General features: G+C 35.4%; 1 long non-coding RNA gene across 3 annotated transcripts; it reads left to right on the forward strand.

The window, feature by feature from the left end:
* The first annotated feature begins 106 nt into the window (after positions 1 to 106).
* Positions 107 to 21,621, forward strand: LOC106156119 (uncharacterized). Of its 3 annotated transcripts, XR_015331434.1 has the most exons (7): positions 107 to 384; positions 491 to 624; positions 2,178 to 3,544; positions 18,486 to 18,620; positions 19,239 to 19,338; positions 20,507 to 20,666; positions 20,943 to 21,621. It is a non-coding gene; the product is annotated as an uncharacterized LOC106156119 (long non-coding RNA). The 3 variants fall into 3 exon arrangements; XR_015331433.1 differs by lacking the exon at positions 107 to 384 and having other exon boundaries at positions 393 to 624; XR_015331435.1 differs by lacking the exons at positions 107 to 384; positions 2,178 to 3,544 and having other exon boundaries at positions 393 to 624.
* Positions 21,622 to 21,996: the final 375 nt, after the last annotated feature.

Below are 21,996 nucleotides of genomic sequence, written 5' to 3' on the forward strand. Positions count from 1 at the left end.
TGTAAAATAGTGATGATTGCCGCCCAGCTGGTGAAGTAGGTCAATTGCCTGTATAATACTGCCATACGATTATCGATTTTTTCTAGTGTGGAACATTTTAGGGGGAAGATGATCAGAGAACTTGATCAAGTTACCAAAAAATATTTGACATAAATAAAGTTACTAAAAGCAAAGTATATTACAATATTTTAGAAAGTTGAAAAACGGATCCCAATTCTTTAATTTCACAGTGCACATATTTTGCAGATATCGTGAGACATTTCTATTTCATCTGCCTCTCCCTAAAATGGCGCTGACCTCGTTAACTCTTCAACTCCCGGGAAATGCAGAGAATCCAGCACGTTGTGGCAGCATGAGAACCGATACGTACACATAGGAGCTGTGGTGAGTTAAGAGAGGGTTAATTCCTCGGCTCCAGGGCGTAATAGCACGAAAATTCATGCGTTAGCACTCCTATTGACGATTCTGATATGTACTGTCTGTGCTACAGGGCGTAAATGAAGAAGAAAAGCTATGTGCTTCCACACTATTTCTACCCGGCAACCAGTTCTTGAGAACTATGAGTGGGTCACTTGTAGTGGACAGTGGTCAACAAGTCAGGACGACAGAATTAGGGACACTCAGGTAAACTGACCATTAGTGATGGGGGTCATCAGTTGACCACAATACAGAGGTCACTGTCAGTGTCATATTTACATTTTCATAGATTTTTGTAGCAGTGCTAAATTTGTATATGATATCTTAATCAGTAATTAATTCTGCATATAAAAACCAGTGAGAGCAGAGGGATGGGTTGTAACCTTTTTTTAACCACTAAATTTCCCATGTTTTGACATTTGATTCGTTCAAGTATATATTGATTTATTATTATAATTATTATAATTATCATTATGATGATGATGATAATGATGATGATAGAATTTCATTTGTTGACTACAGCTCAGCATTCCTTATGTTTAACTGATACAGAATGTTGCCAGTGTTAGGTGGACTGTTGTATTCACTTGATAACAACTTGAAATATTAAAAAGACACTCTTTGAACTGAGAGCGAAGAGGGATTGTAGAAATGCACCATGTGTGAATTGCAACAATTCGTAACATTTTACAATCTATAGTGGAGGACAGACAAATGGAGCAAAATATGAATAATGATTATCTGCAAGTTTATTACTTGACATGCAATTGACATATTTAGTAATTAAGATTAAGAACTAATTTTTGCCCAGTGACAGATTTTAAATCATAATTTATTACTTCCACGAATCAGGTTGTGTTTTTTTACTGAGTTTGTTTGTTCTTATGATTATCACTTTTAATTACTTGACCACTACCCACCTACCCACTACCCCAAACACTAAAAATATTCATAAAGCATCTGTTTACCTGTTCCTCTGTGTACCCCACCTTTACCTGGAGGATAGGTGGTTATACTTTCATTAGATATTTAATAAAACTTTCTGTACTTGAAGTTGTTTTCAATGAAAAAGGAATTTGTTATAAAATAATTTGTTTTATGATGAAGTTGTATTATCACACTAAAATATTAATAGAATGGATGAAATGTTTTAAACTTTATACTTTTTACTTTATATTTGTATATAAATATATATTCCTTGGGGGGAATTGTCTGGGGGAGAATTGTCCTGGGGGAAGTTGTCCTAGAATACTAGAAACATTATGCAAAAAGTTATAAATAGAGTTTGATGACATTTGTAGAAACTGAAGAGGCCAAGAAACAAAAAACTGGATTTTGGTTGTGATCCATTTCATAATAATTAGTTTTATAAATAAATAAAATAAATGGGAGTGTGTATGTGTGTGTGTGTGTGTGTGTCTGTGAGAGAGAGAGAGAGAGAGAGAGAGAGAGTAAAAGGGCAAAAGAGAAAGAAAGAGACAGAGAGAGGAGAGTGAGAGAGAGAGTGTGTGTGTGTTTGAGAGAGAGAGAGAGAAAGAGAGAGAGAGGGTGTTTGAGAGAGTCAGTGAGAGAGTTTCAGTAAGAGGAAGAGAACAGGGTGGAGAGAGAAAGGAGATAGAGACAGACAGAATGGGAGAGAATGTGTGTGTGTGTGTGTTTTTTTTTTTTTCAATGAGCATTTAAATAACAATAATTGCTGTTTTATAATGGGAAGACATAGAAAATTGTGATTTCAACTGTTGCTGTTGTATTATACATAGGGACCATTCAGAATGAGAAGAGCCGAGTGCTAGCTAGGCCATGACCTAAAAATGTTGGACCTACATGAAAGGAAGACTGATTAATCCTGTAATGGTCTCTCCAACTCTCATACGCGTCTACCCTGCAGGGGCACAGAAATTTAATCTCGGTTCAATTCAACCAGCCAAGGGACACTGAGCATAGTAACATCAATAATTACAGTTGCATTATGGGAATACATTGAGCATTGTGACATCAACAATTGTGGTTGCATTATAAGAATACATTTAGCACTGTCAATCGGCAATCCTTGTCTCATTCCGCAAGCTCCATACTAACCTCGGATGTGATAGGCGGAGAAATATGCACCAAATCCAAGCATTTTGTTCGCCGGAAATGCCTTCTCACTTAATCGTTTATTCCACTCATAAAGATGGCTGTCAATACCACTGATTTTTATGATGCTTTACAGTTTGCCAAACAATGCACTAGGATTGACTTTTATTTAAAGGATAAACAGATACAGACGTTGAAATATTTGTACTATGTACATGATACATGTACTTTGGCTGTTTTACCAATGGGCTATGGTAAAAGGTTGAAAGTAGTTCCTTCCCAACAATCAATATGGATGCCTTCGTATCACGTCCGAGGTTATTGTCGAGTGCGGAGACATCCGAGTAGTTCCAAGTATAGCACTGTGACATAAACAATTGTGGTTGCATTATGGGAATACATTGAGCATTGTGACATCAACAATTGCAGTTGCATTATGGGAATACATTGAGCATTGTGACATCAATAATTGCAGTTGCACTATGGGAATACATTGAGCATTGTGACATCAACAATAGCAGTAATTGTAGTTGCATTATGGGAATACATTGATCATTGTGACATCAACAATAGCAATAATTGCAGTTGCATTATGGGAATACATTGAGCATTGTGACATCAACAATTGCAGTTGCATTATGGGAATACATTGAGCATTGTTACATCAACAATTGCAGTTGCATTATGGGAATACATTGAGCATTGTGACATCAACAATAGCAATAATTGCAGTTGCATTATGGGAATACATTGAGCATTGTGACATCAACAATAGCAATGATTGCAGTTGCATTATGGGAATACATTGAGCATTGTGACATCAATAATTGCAGTTGCATTATGGGAATACATTGAGCATTGTGACATCAACAATAGCAGTGATTGTAGTTGCATTATGGGAATACCTGTACATTGATCATTGTGACATCAACAACAACAATAATTGCAGTTGCATTATGGGAATACATTGAGCATTGTGACATCAACAATTGCAGTTGCATTATGGGAATACATGAAGCATTTTAACGTCAACAAGCGCTGCTGCATTTTGGTAAGAGATTGAACATTGTGACATCAAGTGGTGTTATAATGATATTATTCGGAATACATTGCTTTTTTCACTTGCTTATTATATTATTCAATCAGATGATTTCTTTGAATTTATTATTTTCTCTGTTTTATGTACAGACACATTGTGCCTGTATATGTAGCCATTACCTGCATCTGTTGTAGTTGTCCCCAACATTTTTGTTGTCTCTGTGCACTTTCAGTGTCAACATGATATTATTAAGTGGAAAACTGCTTGCAAAACTGATGAACATTCGTGATATACAGGCAGAATTCGAAAACCGGCATAACCGGCATAATCCCAAGCGCAACACTGGAAGTGGTGTCATTTTTTGTTCGTTTGTTTTTTTTTAAAATGGTATACGAGTTGTGCTGTATCAAAAAGTACAGTGTGGTGGTGAATATAAGATGTGAAATACGGTAATCGCCCAAACCCAATATAGACGTGCAATTGATATCACAAGCATGTTATTTAAAATATTTACTGCACAGATTGCTAACTGTGTTTGATTATTTTAGGGTCCCACATGAAGAAGCTTGTATTAAATTTTCACTCTCCTGGAACCATGAATAATTAAAAATAATTCATCATTTAACCCCAAAAAGGTACATACGTTACTGTCACAAATACAAAACGTCCAACTGTGAAACGTTCTACTCACTTTGAAAATTCAGTCATCACTGGTTTTGTTCATTGATTTATCTCCTACAAGTATAACGTTGCTAAAAATGATAATAATCTTCTGTATAGAGCAGTTAATTGTTTTTGAGCGACTTTAGTTTGCTTGTCACAGAATATTTAAAAAAATGGGGAAAATACACCCTACCTACTGTAAAATAAGCATTAAATAAAAAAATTTCCCTTCATGATCCAAATACTATATCAGAAATGTCAAACTATCATGGAACCACAATATATTGTTCGGTCAGCAAAAGAAAACATTGTATCTCTTGCACACAAGTATTTGAACAAAATGAAACATTTTGACAATTTTTCTAGGGAACGTATGTTACCTAGTATAAGTGATGACGCAAAGCCCCTTGAGATACAGTTTAAATATTTGTAAAAACGTCCTTACGTCATGATTAATTTACCATGACTGAACCATTAAAAAATATATCGGAACGCGGCATAAAAATGAAAATTAAGTGGCAAGAACATACGTTACCGTACAGTTTTTTGGAACATAAACATACGTTACCATTGAGGGGTCTTTGCATAATGTTAAAGACATGGTAAAATTTAAAAATTGAATTTCAGTTGAGACAGACTCACAGTCGTGATTTTTTGTTCTTCACACATATATGTTTTGAAATATTGTATACAATTTTGAATTCATTCATTTTTATGTACAGACACAGATGTGTCTGTACATATAGCCGTCACCTGCGTCTGTCGTCGCCATCGCCGTCACCGTGCACTCAGCGATAACACGATAAGTGGAATACCGTTTTACATTTTGTATTCAAATTTACAGAACTAATGAATATTCATAATACGCAGGTCAAGTTCGAAAATCAGCATGATCGGGCCATTTTTAGGGAAGTTATGCTGTTTTTTCACTTTTTTCAGCATATATGCAGCACCGATAACACGATAAGTAGAAAACCATTTTACTTTTTGGCTTGAAACTTACAAAACACAAGACAGACAACACAAGGCAGGTTGCGTAACAAGCGGTAATCACATCGATGTTAAGCCCAGCTCTCACTGAGCTCCTGCAGAGCAGGTACAATGCTATCATCGTGCGTGCAGATTTGATTGCTCCCATCTGGCCAAATGTTACAGGGTCGCCTCACCAAAAATGTCCACAGAATAATAACTGTGGCCCTGGTAGAGGGTAGTTACTTATGATTCTCAAACTGTCTGAAAAGATTCATTGGACTGAAGCACAGCTTGTGTTGGAAAATCAGTTTGATTGTTTTCTGTTTTGGAAGCAATGTAGTTCTTTATGAAATTTTTATTTCTTACATAGTCCTTGGTGTTATATGGATACAATGGATGGCCAGTCTGTAATTGTTCCCTTGGGTAATCACTAGCGTTCAGAACGTTTAGATCACTTGCCTAATTAAGTTTCAAGATACCATTAAATGAGATTACATAAAACACACATGTTGAGATTTCCATAGGTTTAGCTCTCTGCCAGATACTGTTTGTAATAGCCTAAATTAACAGTGTCACATAATTAGGAATCGGTGATAATTATGCAGGTAAATGTAGTTTAATATTGCAACTAAGTTACAAAAGAAAAAATATTTCGTGTAATGCCAACATAAATGCTATAGATGAATAACACTGAATTATTATCTTCAAACTCAATGGGGTTATTTATATCATATGAACACAGCTAGATTAAAAGTTTGAATAGCAGCTTTATTGGAATATTTTTTGTTATTATTTCTTTTTTAATTTTTTTGCAAACACTGGCATTTCAAGGTGTGACTTCTTACTCCCATTCACCTGAAGCTCTGTACATTTTCTGTATTTCCACACAAGCATTTGTATTGGTGTTTATGTCTTTAAACAATATGTAATATTATTTTATGTACTGTCATAATTTTTCACATATTGGGATTTTCATTATGTGAATTTGAACTCTCATGGTCCTGACACTGTAATTTTATTGACCTAATTACCATTTATGCATGATTAAAATTCATTGTTGATTGACTGTTCTGTTATTCCATAATTATTTATTATTGCATTAAAATTGACAAAATGACCTATTTTCTGCATTTTTATTTTCTGCTTTTTGTCTGTACATTTGACAGCTTTGCTGCCTTGTTTTTGTCTTGCTTTTCATACGAATGCACTTACTCAAGCTGGCGTATAGTACAATACCCGGAGGCAGTATCACCTCTCTGATCCTCTAGTAGGGTACTTGACTTTTGCCTAAAATGCTTTGCCCTTTTGTATGTACTGTATTTGGTGGAAATAGTTTATTTCATAAGGCTGGGAAATATACTAGCATGGTCTCAGTTAGAAGTTGACTTATTAGAATATATTAGAGAAAAATGAAAGCTCATTGATATATTCTGATCAAGTAAAACGTTTTTTTTTTTTTTTTTTAGAATTTTGTACAATATACTCTGGATTGGAGGATGTATACTTTTTATGTACAGACACAGATGTGTCTGTACATATTGCCATCACCTGTGTCTGTCGTCGCCGTTATCGCCGTCCATGTCGCTGTCGCTGTCACCGTCACCGTGCACTTTCAGTGTTAACACTCTAAATGGAAGAGAGTTTTACTTTTTGGCTTTATATTTACAGAGCTGATGAATATTCATAAAACGCAGTTCAAGTTCGAAAATCAGCATGATCGGGCCATTATTGTAGAATTTATGCTGTTTTTTCACTTTTCAGCATATATGCAACACTGTTAACACATTTCAAGGAAAACCAATAGGCCTGTTGTCATGAAACTCACAGGAGTAATCAATCTTACTAAAATGCAGATCAAGTTTGAAAATCAGCATTATCGGGCCACTATTTTAGTAGTTATGCTTTTTTTTCACTTTTCAGCATATATGCAACACTGTTAACACATTTCAAGGAAAACCGATAGGCCTGTTGTCATGAAACTCACAGGAGTAATCAATCTTACTAAAATGCAGGTCAAGTTTGAAAATCAGCATAATCGGGCCATTATTTTATAAGTTATGCTGTTTTTCACATTTTCTCAGATTCAATTCTAAGGCATGTTAACAGTCTCATTATTTAACTAATAAGATACGTAAAAGTGTTTGTTTGACATTTTCTGCATCTTTACAACATTGTTAGTTGATTATGTAGAAATGATGGTAAACTTGTTATCATGTATTATATAATAGAGTTTCAAAAATGGAAATAAACTCATATCATTGCAGTTTGTCAGATTCAATCATTCACTATGTTCAGAATCTCAGAATGAAAGAAATTGGACATTTACACTGCTCTATTGATATGTTTCTCATCTCATCAATTTTCTTAGTTGATCATATAAAAATGGCAGTAAACTGTTAATTTTGTTATATGTTAAAAAATTGTTAAAAATGGAGAAAAACACATTTCAGGACAGCCGGTCTTGTTTACATTTTGGCATTTTCAAGGTGTGACTTTGAAATTCCATGGGCCTGAAGACCTTTGCTAGTCACATTTACTGAATTTCCATGATACTAATATTTTATTTTTAAAAATTGATGGTTATTATCCTGTTAAACATTATGTAATATTGCATCAAAATTTGAAGAAACCTCTATTTTGGGCACTGCTCCCATGATGACCATTTAAGGAAAACCGTCACTTACTGTTCTCAAACTTAAAGGAAAAAAACATGGGACTTAAATAAAGCTTCAGTGGGCAATGCAGTCTATTTGGTGAATTTTTCTGGCAGTTAAACAGTTTTTTTGTGAAAATTTAATTTTTCACATATTGGCATTTTCAAGGTGTGACTTAGAATCTCCACGGGCTTGAAGACCCATGCTAGTCACATTTTCTGAAAATCCATGATACGTATATTTTATTATTAAAAACTGATGGTAATTATGCTGTTAAGCTTTACGTTATATTGCATCAAAATAGAAGAAAACCCAATTTTGGGTGCTGCTGCCTTGATGACCATCATGGGAAAACCATGCTACTTATGATTGTCAAACTTTCAAAAAAGAAACACAGAACTAAAATGCAGCTCGAGTTGGAAAAGCAGTCTAATTGGCTTCTCTTTCTGGAAGTTATACATTTTAGTGAAATATTCATTTTTATCATGTTGGCATATTCATTGTGGGACTCGAAGCTCCCATGGTAATCAAATTTTCTACATGTCCATGCTATTTATAGTCAATAATCAAAAATTGGTGATAATTATTCTGTAATTTATTATGTAATGTTACATCAAAATTGACAAAAATCTTTTTGCACTGTTACTACAAACATCATGAAAAGAAAACTGTGTTACTTATTATTATTTTCAACTTACAAGTATGATTTTTAGGATGGGCATGCAGTTCAAAATTAGAAAGCCAGCTTAATTGGGTTATCATTTATTATTGAATTTATGCAGTTTTTTGTGAAATTTTTATTTTTATGTACAGACACAGATGTGTCTGTACATATTGCCATCACCTGCGTCTGTCGTCGCCGATCATGTCGCCGTCGCCGTCGCCGTGCACTTTCAGCGTTAACACCATAAGTGGAAGACGGTTTTACTTTTTGACTTTATATTTACAGAGCTGACTAATATTCATAAAATGCAGGTCAAGTTCGAAAATCAGCATGATCGGGCCATTAATGTAGAATTTATGCTGTTTTTTCACTTTTTAGCATATATGCAACACTGTTAACACATTTCAAGGAAACCGATAGACCTGTTGTCATGAAACTCACAGGAGTAATCAATCTTACTAAAATGCAGATCAAGTTCGAAAATCAGCATGATCGGGCCACTATTTTAGTAGTTATGCTGTTTTTTCACTTTTTAGCATATATGCAACACTGTTAACACATTTCAAGGAAAACCGATAGACCTGTTGTCATGAAACTCACAGGAGTAATCAATCTTACTAAAACGCAGGTCAAGTTCGAAAATCGGCCTGATCGGGCCACTATTTTACTAGTTATACTGTTTTTTACACTTTTCAGCATATATGCAACACTGTAAACACAATATAAGAAAAACAGATGGGCCAATTGTTATGAAAGTCACAGGAGTGGTCAAATTTACTAAAATGCAGATTGAGTTCGTTAATCAGCATAATCGTGCCATTATTTTAGAAGGTATGCTGTTTTTTCACATTTCCTCAGATTCAATTTTTAGGCATGTTAACAGTCTCATTATTAAACTAATAAGATACGTAAAAGTGTTTGGTTGACATTTCCTGCATCTTTACAACATTGTTAGTTGATTTTGTAAAAATGATGGTAAACATGTTATCGTGTATTGTGTAATAAAGTTTCAAAAATGGAAATAAACTCATATCATTGCAGTTTGTCAGATTCAATCATCATTATGTTCAGAATCTCAGAATGAAAGAAATTGGACATTTACACTGCTCTATTGATATGTTTCTCATCTCATCAATTTTCTTAGTTGATCATATAAAAATGGCAGTAAACTGTTAATTTTGTTTTATGTTAAAAATTGTTAAAAATGGGGAAAAAAACATTTCAGAACAACAACATTTGTTTACATTTTGCCATTTTCAAGTTGTGACTTTGAAGTTCCATGGGCCTGAAAACCTTTGCTAGTCACATTTTCTGAATATCCATGATACTAATATTTTATTATTAAAAATTGATGGTCATTATGCTGTTAAACATTATGTAATATTGCATCAAAATTTGAAAAAAACCTATTTTGGGCACTGCTCCCATGATTACCTTTTAAGAAAAACCATGTCACTTACTGCTCTCAAACTTACAGGAAAGAAACATGGGACTAAAATACAGCTTCAGTAGGCAATGCAATCTGCCAGTTAAACAGTTTTTTTGTGAAAATTTAATTTTTCACACATTGGCATTTTCAAGGTGTGACTTTGAAGTTCCACAGGCTTGAAGACCCAGGCTAGTCACATTTTCTGAAAATCCATGATACATATATTTTGTTATTAAAAATTGATTGTCATTATGCTGTTAACCATTATGTAATTTTGCATCAGAATAGAAGAAAACACAATTTTGGGTGCTGCTGCCATGATGACCATTATGGGAAAACCATGTTACTTATGATTGCCAAACTTTCAAAAAAGAAATACAGGACTAAAATGTAGCCTGAGTTGGAAAAGCAGTCTAATTGACTTCTTTTTCTGGAAGTTTTACATTTTCAAAGTGTGAACTTGAACTCCCATGGGCCTGAAGCCTTATGCTTGTTTCACATTTTACTTACATTGGTATTACCTGTTGAGCATAATTAAAATTTGATGTTGAATTTGCAGTTTAACATAATGTACTTTTGCATCAGAATTGACAGTAGCCTATTTTGTTATTACCTGCTTTTTGTCTGTACATTTGACAGCTTTGCTGCCTTGTTCTCATTCTGGCATTTTCAAAGTGTGAACTTGAACTTCCATGGGCCTGAAGCCTTATGCTTGTTACACATTTTACTTACATTGGTATTACCTGTTGAGCATAATTAAATTTTGATGTTGAATTTGCAGTTAAGCATAATGTACTTTTGCATCAGAATTGACAGTAGCCTATTTTGTGCATTGTTATTGTCTGCTTTTTGTCTATACATTTGACAGCTTTGCTGCCTTGTTTTTATTAAGCATACAGAGGAATCGTACAAAATATTGTCAAAAATATCAGTAATATCAATCATCATATAGCATTTCGTAAGCATATGTAAAATGTATACAGTGGGAAATAATCACAATGTGAGGTCACTGAAGCACATTATGTAACAGATTCCATCATTCAGTATATTCTACATATTTTCCATTACTTATATACATGTATTTTTCCATTTCGAAATATTTTTTTAGTTTATTTTGTAAACATTGAAAATCTTATCTTTTTTCATTCATTCTTTTTTCATATATATATAATACTTCGTTACCAGTATGAGTATACTAATGGCTGCACATTTTGTATTGTTTTTCAGAAACAATATATCTGCTAAAGAAAAATTAATATTCAAGAGTGATTTCTCATTTATCAAGTTTTTAAAATCTTCTCTTAGCGGTTGAACCAAATCACAATAAAAGAACAAATGTTCAATGCTTTCATTTTCCTTTTCACAAAAAGAACACAATGAGCTATCTTTAACCTTAATTCTTTTTAGAAATTCGTTTGTTGCAATAATTCTATGTACTATTCTATATTGAAACCATCTTAAAGTAGTATCTTTCGTAAAGTAGAAAATATTTTTATTTATCAAGGTCCAGTCTAAATTTTCATCAATATCTTTTTTCATCTCCCATTTAGCCTCAGATGCCGGTTTACAATATGCATTATTAATCAATATATCATATATTGACCGCGATCCCTTAGATTCTTTACTGATTATTTCTATAAATTAAGGTCTGTTTGACGTTTTCTTCCCTTAGCTGTGGCCACCATTGTGTAATTGCAGTCCTAACTCCGAGAAATAATGTAAACGGACATTTAATGTCATACTGGGAACTAAATGTTTCAAAAGAATGCAGTTTTCCACTATTTTCAAACAGGTCATTTACTATATTTACACCCCTATCATTCCAAGACTTGAAATAAATATCATTATTATCCACCATCACCTCTGAACTATTCCATATAGGCTTTTTCAAAATATCTTCCAAAGTATCTGAACTTGAGATATCTCTTTTAAAATCCGCAAGATAAAGAACGGTTTCTTTCTAGAAATAATTGGTCATGTTTTTCGCACACCTAACCAAGTATAAGTCTCCCCGATCAATAAGTCGATTTATATTAATGTTTTGTGTGTCTATCATAAGTCTAACCCAATCTGTGTCATTTCTTGTCAATAGTTTCCTTATCCAAGTTAATTTTAAGCTTTTTATAAACGTTCTTATGTCAATCATTCGACAGCCTCCACATTCTATTGGTTCCAATCTTTTTATCGTTTCATCTTTTGTTAATTCACAGGGCAATGAAGTCTGGTGGGGTAAAAGGAACACAATATCCCACAGGTCCTGCGGTCTACTGGCTTAAAGTTTAAAATGGGTGATTATTGGAAGATGGACAGGAAAAACATTTTCATTATTAATTTACTCATATGATTTCAGAAATAGAACAGTCAAGCCCAAACACACACATATACTATTATTACACACACACACACACACACATGTACACACATACTATTATTACACACACATGCACACACACACGCACACTTTATTATTTTAACAAATCTACATTAACAAATTTTTAGTTTTTAAACATGTTGAAACTTTTATTAACAATAAAAACAAACAATGCCAATCCTTGTCACAATGCTAAACAACCCAGAAGGTAGAGGTAAACACAACATCACTTAGCACCAAGATGTCGCTTACTGCATGTTAAAACTAAAATTCTTAACTACAATTTTAACAAATCTACATTAAGAAACTTTTAGTTTTTAAACATGTTGAAACTTTTATTAACAATAAAAACAAACAATACCAGACAAGATGTCGCTTACTGCATGTTAAAACTAAAATTTTTAACTACAATTGTGCACACATACATGCACACATACATGCACACATACATGTATATACACACACACACACATGTACACACTTACAAACACTATTATCACACACATACACATGTACACACTTACAAACACTATTATCACACACATACACATGTACACACTTACAAACACTATTATCACACACATACACATGTACACACTTACAAACACTATTATCACACACATACACGTACACACTTACAAACACTATTATCACACACATACACATGTACACACTTACAAACACTATTATCACACACATACACATGTACACACTTACAAACACTATTATCACACACATACACGTACACACTTACAAACACTATTATCACACACATACACATGTACACACTATTATCACACACACACACATGTACACACATGTACACAGACGTACACACATGTACACACTTACAAACTATTATCACACACATACGTACACACTTACAAACACTATTATCACACACATACACATGTACACACTTACAAACACTATTATCACACACATACACATGTACACACTTACAAACACTATTATCACACACATACACATGTACACACTATTATCACACACACACACATGTACACACATGTACACAGACGTACACACATGTACACACTTACAAACTATTATCACACACATACACACGTACACACTTACAAACACTATTATCACACACATACACACGTACACACTTACAAACACTATTATCACACACATACACATGTACACACTTACAAACACTATTATCACACACATACACATGTACACACTATTATCACACACACACACATGTACACACATGTACACAGACGTACACACATGTACACACTTACAAACACTATTATCACACACACACATGTACACACTATTATCACACACATACACATGTACACACTATTATCACACACATACACATGTACACACTTACAAACACTATTATCACACACATACACATGTACACACTTACAAACACTATTATCACACACATACACATGTACACACTTACAAACACTATTATCACACACATACACATGTACACACTTACAACCACTATTATCACACACATACACATGTACACACTTACAACCACTATTATCACACACATACACATGTACACACTTACAAACACTATTATCACACACATACACGTACACACTTACAAACACTATTATCACACACATACACATGTACACACTTACAAACACTATTATCACACACATACACATGTACACACTTACAAACACTATTATCTCACACATACACGTACACACTTACAAACACTATTATCACACACATACACACTTACACACTCTATTATCACACACATACACACTTACACACTTACAAACACTATTATCACACACATACACACGTACACACTTACAAACACTATTATCACACACATACACATGTACACACTTACAAACACTATTATCACACACATACACATGTACACACTTACAAACACTATTATCACACACATACACATGTACACACTATTATCACACACACACACATGTACACACATGTACACAGACGTACACACATGTACACACTTACAAACACTATTATCACACACACACATGTACACACTATTATCACACACATACACATGTACACACTATTATCACACACATACACACGTACACACTTACAAACACTATTATCACACACATACACATGTACACACTTACAAACACTATTATCACACACATACACATGTACACTATTGCTACATTCTAACAGATACCTTAGCTTGTAAATTCTTATGATATATAAGTTCCCTCTCTTTTAATTTTTATGAAAATTGGCTAGATGTAATGATTTTAATGTAGTCATTTATTTATTTATTTGTTTATTTATTTACTTAAAACCACCTTTAAAAGATGAGTAAAAGAATAAATATATATAAAATAATACAATATATAAGAACAGTCCCGCCAACATATATTCTTTTGAGAGTCTGTTCTGATAGCAGGGGCTGTTTACTAAGAATCTCATATCAACCAGCCCTGCCGGCACATGCATGTCCGGGCCAGCATTTCAAGTTCCTGATCCACTCAAACAGAAGATTGGATTCGCAACACAAGAAACAGTCCTTCACTAACAGCAACGATCCCTTCACTATGGAATAATTAAGAAAATGAGACAGTTGATGAATTAAAAGTTTAAGATATATGGTGTGTCAATTGCTCATTACCCTGCGTTATAGTGATTCGATCTACATTTCTAGATAAAGTATAACTAATTTTCGGAATATGTATGGCTTCTAGGAGATCAGAGGTATGAGATCGCGAAGATAAACCCATGAATCTTGTGACCTGTTTGTTTTGTAATGTATTCTGGTCTTGTATATTTTTATTAAACATACAGATAGTTAACTTAGTTCCGTAGGTTATAAGGAGGGACACTAGTGCACCCCATATATACGATTTAGGTTTTGTGTCCAGACCCTTATAGCACACCCCATGCAACATTGCTCCATAATATGCCTTGGTTGCTAGGAGCCGTGTGGTCATTCACCGTGCAGTTGCTATTAAACGTCACACACAGAATATTTAAAGAGGCTGTCGTTTCCATAGGATATAGACCTAAGACCCGGGAAGGGGGTGTTTTCAATAAGACTTTTCTTACTGTCATACATTTCGATTTTTTTTGACTAAATTTTGTTCTCCAGCACAGGGAGCAGTCGTGACAAACATTAATCAGCACTTGAAGTCCAGTCACAGTTGTAGAAAAAATTGTTAAATCATCAGCACAGGTAATATTATCATGTAAGTTATTTCCGATTAAAACACCAGCATGCCCGCAGTGGTACAGGGCACACTGGGGAGGATTATAGACTCAATAAGTTTAGAGTATGTAGTGCTGATGGTGATTGGCTGGTAGTTCTTCGGATGGTTTGGGTTTAGTCCAAGCTTTTTCAGTATGGGGATTAACACCCCCTCTGCAAAGGTGACCTGGACAATATTGTAACGCAGAATAATGCAGAATAGCAAAAAGATCACATAACACGTCGCTTTTAGCAAAGGCAATATGTTCGGCAATTATGTCATCGATGCCTGGACAGGCCTTCCCAACTACCAGACTCGGCACCTACGGGTCCAGAATAAACCGGTATATCTGACCACACTACCCGTTTTTAAGGTGTGTGTCAGATCGCATAAAAGAGTATCATACCCTATCACAAATTCTGTAAGCCTACCTGTCATCCGGGTATCGCGCCTCGTTTTCGTCAAGTAGAAGTCGTATGAATACAACTCCCTCAATCAGGGGGTGGAAACGAGCTACTTATATGATTAAGACGAGCCTAGCCGTCAGTACCGGTTATTGTTTTGTGACCTTGAGGAGCATGAACGCATGAACAGTAGTTGAACTACCACACCTGGGTCTTTTGTTTTTGACAACTGTTCACTCGTCATCGAGGCGCTTGTTCAAGACTACAGGCTGATATCTACTAGTACTACCAGTGGCTTCATTAAACCCCCTTTACACTGGACGGCGTCCTTTCTGCGTCCTTTGTGCGTCCATGAAACTAGCCAGGACGCCGTCGGACGCTCAAAGAACGCACAGTGATCGCCAAGGTCGCACAGAGAACGTTCAAGCATCGCCGAGGACGCCATGGACGCCGCGATGTTTTGAACATGTTCAAAACAATCGCAGAGAGAACGCAATGGAGGATGGTCGCTCAATGGACGCAGAAAGGACGCACAAGCATCGCCGTGGTCGCAGAGAGGACGCACAAGCAACGCTGCGGTCGCAGAGAGGACGCACAAGCATCGCCGCGGTCGTAGAAAGGAGGCACAAGCATCGCTTCGGTTGCAGAATGAAAACTCAAAGATCGTCCATTTTTTTCACTCTCAAACGGGGCCGTGATGAAGTATTTTTCACCAGACAGGAATTCTAAGGGCAACAGTGTTCTCATATCAGCCTCCGATTGTTTTTACCCTAAAATTCATGAAACGATCCATTTTTTTAGGTTATTATAAAACGAATATTTTGCCCTTTTTTACAAGATGAATTAATTGTCAGAACTTTTTGCAGAATGCGTCATTTGAAAATGGATTCAAATATTCTATGTTGTGTCAGTCACACTTTCTCGTTTTCGGCGCCTGTCAATTCTTCTTATAAGGATAACAATGAGCGTCTGACTGTTTATCAGTCCATGTAGACCTTGCATCACTATAGTTTAAAGCGTTTATTCCCATTTATTTGTTTTGTGTGCTGGAAATGTTCTTTATCGGATGACCTGGTTAGGACCGATGAAAGAATATGAGTTAGAATATAGAGAAGGACGCCCAAACAACGCTCATCGGTCAAGCAGGATGCAGAATGATCGTAGAATAGACGCCACTGATCGCCGATGAAGGTACAGAGAACACAGCAAGAATGTTCCATGGTCGCTCCAACATCGCAATGAACGCACAGGTTTGCACAGGGGACGTACAGTGGAGGCAGGCAGGTTGCTCGCAGTTTTACAGGTAAAATCAAGATTCGGTCGTTCAAAGGACGCACAAGGGACGCAGACGACTTTACACTGAGACACGATTTAATTGCTTTGGCGACCGTTGAGCGTCCTGACCACATTTTTGAACGCAGAAGGGACGCAGAAAGGACGCCGTCCAGTGTAAAGGGGCCCTTAGTAACATTCCCACAATACTTAAGTTTTCTGTCCGTGCGTACAGACCCTGAAAAAGGACAGCCTCGCTGACGAGAACAATGGACGTTTCTAGCCCCTCTCTAGGATTACCCCTGCCCTCAATCTCGTCCATCCCGGTAGTCATGAAAATATATAGCCCCCGACAGAATATGCTTCCGCTATCAAAATTAGGTCTACTTTTCTAAATTAATATATAAGTTTGCAAGTTCTTATTTACAAAACATCATTGGCTATGTCCGAACCTAAATTTTATGTTAAAAATTGCGGTACTGTCAGATTTTAGCATAAACAGAGAAAATTGCAGCAGCGCATGAATCTAGATGAGATGCACTACTTTCCAACCCCGCTTAGGATCATTGCTATCACATCGCGCACCAGGCAAAATCGGTGTGGTGGCTGATACTCTGTAATGCGATCTGACACACACCTTGAAAACGGGTAGTGTGGTCTGATAAACCGGTTTATACTGGACCCGTAGGTGCCGAGTCTGGTAGTTGGGAAGGCCTGCTGGAGAACAATTTCTTTTCAGGCTATCCATAACTTGTTGAGTAGTGACTGTTATATTAGTTTGAGAACCAAGTAATGATTTGTAGCACATCTCAACAACCTAAGAGATGTGAGCTTGCTCTGAGGTCAGGTCCTTGCTGCCCGTCATAATCCCTTTATGAAATTGGGCAAATTGAGTAGCAGTTAAGTTCAAGTTTGGCTTTACAGAGTCCCTCCTCCTAAGCTTTTTCCACAGCCTATTTTTGTTCCTGGTATAAAATAGATTCTTCATTTCATTTATTTCAGAGTTAATTGTGTTTTGGGAATACTAGCAACAGAAGTTTCTGCAGTCATAAATTACGCCTTTCTGAGGGTGGCCATTTGATGTCCAGATTTTGCCACCAGAGTTTTTTCTTTACTTGCAATTGACTCAAGTGTGGGCACCACCAATGCTTGAATGAAGATTTATTGTGTACTGAGCAACCAGCCTCTCTAGCTGCTTCATGGCAAATGTTGCTTAGGCTGGTCATTGCTCCCTTGATCTCGTTTTCTATTTTATCGGGCTGTAGCGATTCAAACGCCTGCAAATTAACATATTATTATATATTTTCAGGCTGCACTGTTTCATAAGTCCATGATTAAGAAGACATTTCCTCTGATTGGCCAGTGGTAGCCATGAAGGCTTCTGGAGAATATCTGTTTTCCACCTGTATTTAGAAAAGTCTTTGAATTCCAAGAAAAAAAGGAGGTAGGCTGAAAGGGAGCAGTGATCACCCGCACGAAAACGCAGTAGACACTCCAGCGCAGTAGACTACTGCAATCATACGGCAAACATGCCTCAAATCTGCTTCGATTTGGGAGCTTATTAGCATATTTGAAACATGCTTCTATCATGCTGCTAATCTACTGCCTTAATGCTCCTCTCTGTACAAACCTATGTACTTTTTGGAGTAGAATTGCAGTAGGCTATACTGCATTTCTACTGCAAATATGCTCTACACCACTACTGCACTAATGCTTCTTTGCTACTTCAATACTACTGCATTTTCATGTGGGCAATAGCAGAGAGGAGGAAACCATGTGATTAACAGAAAAAGTGGAAGCTATTGGCATATACAAAATTGCATAATGTCACTGTAAGACAAATAACTCCTCACTGTCAGCTAAACATTTTTAAATATTAGTGTATAGAAATGAGATCTTTCAAAAAAACTGTGAAATAGTTATTCCATTTATTGACTGAGGCAGTTGATAATGATTTATTTTGTAAAACTAAACATTAAATAAATTGTTGGATAATTTGCCCAAATCAGCGACTTATTTAAATGAAAACAGTTATTAATTTCAAAAACTATAAAATCTGTAGGTATGATTATGTGGATTTAAAGAAAGGTTGTGTGATGATCCTCTTTAATACAGAGTTCAAAGACCTAGATGATGTCAACACTGGATAGGTGTTTATGCAGGTGAGTCATGAGTTTGCAAAAACAATAAGCATTGCCCTCTTTTTCATCACTTCAAAAATTAATTTAGATGAATTCCTGCTTTAAAATGGCAACTCCATTGCACATCTTAAATTGTTTTTATAGTTATAGAAAAAGATCTAAAGAACAGCTTAACTTCATGTCATTTAGAAAAGTGATGTGGTCCTAGGGACCATTCCCAGACCCTATCATACTAACTGTGAATCGATCTATCTTCAAGGGGATTCTCACTAAATTGCAATCAACTTAAGCAGCTTAGATGTCTGCCATGCCTACTGAACCTGTTAAGGGGTAATTTATTATCATTTAACAGCTTCAGTAGGCATCCCAGACATCTAAGCCGCTGGAAGCAATTGAGCGAGAAACCCATTGAAGATGGATCAATCATGTTAGATCAATCTAGGTATAGGAACCCAGTCTTAATATTTGCTATGGCTACAGGTTTGATGTACTAGTACTAATACTATTACTAATAGATAATATTTTTCCTATAACATGAATTAATATTATATGAATCAATATCATAGAACCTATTTGGGTTTTATGTAAATAGGATGATGGTTTACTCATATTGCCAATGTTAATGAATGGTTGTGTTCAGTTGATAGATTAAAATATTGAAAGAGCACAGACACAGTAGTATTGATGGCTGGTCAGAAAACCAAACCAAACCAAACCAAAAGATTTGGAACAATGGAAAAAAACATATTTTACTTCTATTATAGACAGACCATACCTGTTGAGGTAAAAATATCTGATTTTTTTAAAAGAACTTTACAATTCATGTGTCACCTCTCTTGCCTATAGATGCCATTGAATCTGCTTCATACAGCGTAGAAGATATTTGTTTGAGTGTTTATATACAGACACTGTATTTGTGTCTATATATATTCTGATATCTATGGGTTCATTCTCACAGACACCATAGGTCAACTTAGAGTGATCCATCTCTGTGCTTGGACTCTCGCCAAGTGCAATCAGCTTAATTGAATGACACGTCTCTGAAGGCATTGAATAGAATACAAAATAGCTGCTGATTATGCAAGTATGATGGAAACAAGAGGAGACCTGTCATTCACTTAACGCTGTTTGCACTCAGAAAGAGTCCCTGCAAATCTACGATCGATGTTTTGTTGATTTTTCATTTCAGAATTTTTGCACATTTCTTGTGGAAGAAGTGAGCAAAAACCAGAACTTGTGGGTGGTTACTGAGACTCTGGACACCATTGTTGATCATCTGTACCTGTTGTCATGGAGATCAGGGTAACAGACATACTCCAGACCATATGGTACCACAGCTGACAGCTTAGGTAAAACTGCTCCCTGTGGTTTTATTTATTTATTTATTTATTTATTTATTTATTTATTTATTTTTATCAAAACAACTAAAGACCTATATCAGCAGTAGTTCCATCATATGCGTAGTGAACAATATAAAAAAGCGCCATGTTTTGCTTACTAAAATGATTCCTGCAGTTGGGTATTTAATATATTCTTTTACAGTGTAATAATATCTTTATTTCAAGACATATTAATCAATTAAAGCAATGGGTACCTTCTGATAGAATATTTTGAAATTTTTCCAGATTCATCAACAGAAGCCCACCTTCATATCAGTATGACAGCAAGGACAAATCTGGTTCAGTTCATCAAATACAAGTATTGGCCAGTAGATTAACTTAGACCCCTTTCCATACCTAGATCAATCTAGCAGGATCGACCCATCACCAGGGGAATTTTCACTAAATTTGAGTTCAGATCAAGCAGCTTAGATGTCTGGCACACCTACTGAACTTTACATCAATCGAAATCAAGTGAAGTTCAATGTGTTAAATTCTGAAAAATAAAAGATAATATACATATCCTAAACTTTGATGTTGTGAAAAAACCCAAAAACTGGAAACAACTCAAAAACTGGAATAGGGAAGAAAAGGAAGCCAATGTTCAGATTTACACATCAGATTCTCGGAAAGTAAATCTACTAATTTCTCAGGTAAAATAATACATTTACAGAAAATAAAAAAATGGAGGGCATCCGTAATCCAGGGACATCGAATTTTTTCTGAACTAAAAAATAATGCTTTGATTGTCTTTATATGTATTTATTTTATACAGTAGTTACATGTAGCATGCAATAAATTGGCATGGTAGGGTATACGGATATGTATGTATGTATGTGTATGTTTTTGAGAAATATTTATGTGAGAAGTGATATGTATAGTATTGTACATTGTAATGTTTATTTTTAGTCTAATTAAAGAAAATATACATACAATTTTTTGAGAACGTACGCGTATGATTCCATTTTGAAATATTTATATACATTTTTAATTATCCTTACATAGAATTACATTGATCATATGTTACTGAACATGTCAAACTACTGTCTCTAAGTCGGTTATTCAACTCATCACAGGCATCTGTAAGTAGCAGGCCTAGGGGAACGAGATGTGTACGTAATTAAAATGAATCTGCAGATTGTTACTTTTCATGAAATTTGTATTTGCAACTTATTCAAAATGTTTGCAAACACTTGTAGAAAAGTGTACGGCTACCAGGGTGGTATTATTGGGTAGTGGGTCAAGAGTTCGAGGCCCATCTCGGCATGCCTATGGCTTAAGTGCATGCCTCTGTGGTTTA

This window comes from Lingula anatina, chromosome 10 (genome assembly GCF_051362555.1).
Source record: "Lingula anatina isolate TDL-2025a chromosome 10, LinAna3.0, whole genome shotgun sequence".
Lineage (NCBI taxonomy): Eukaryota > Metazoa > Brachiopoda > Lingulata > Lingulida > Lingulidae > Lingula > Lingula anatina.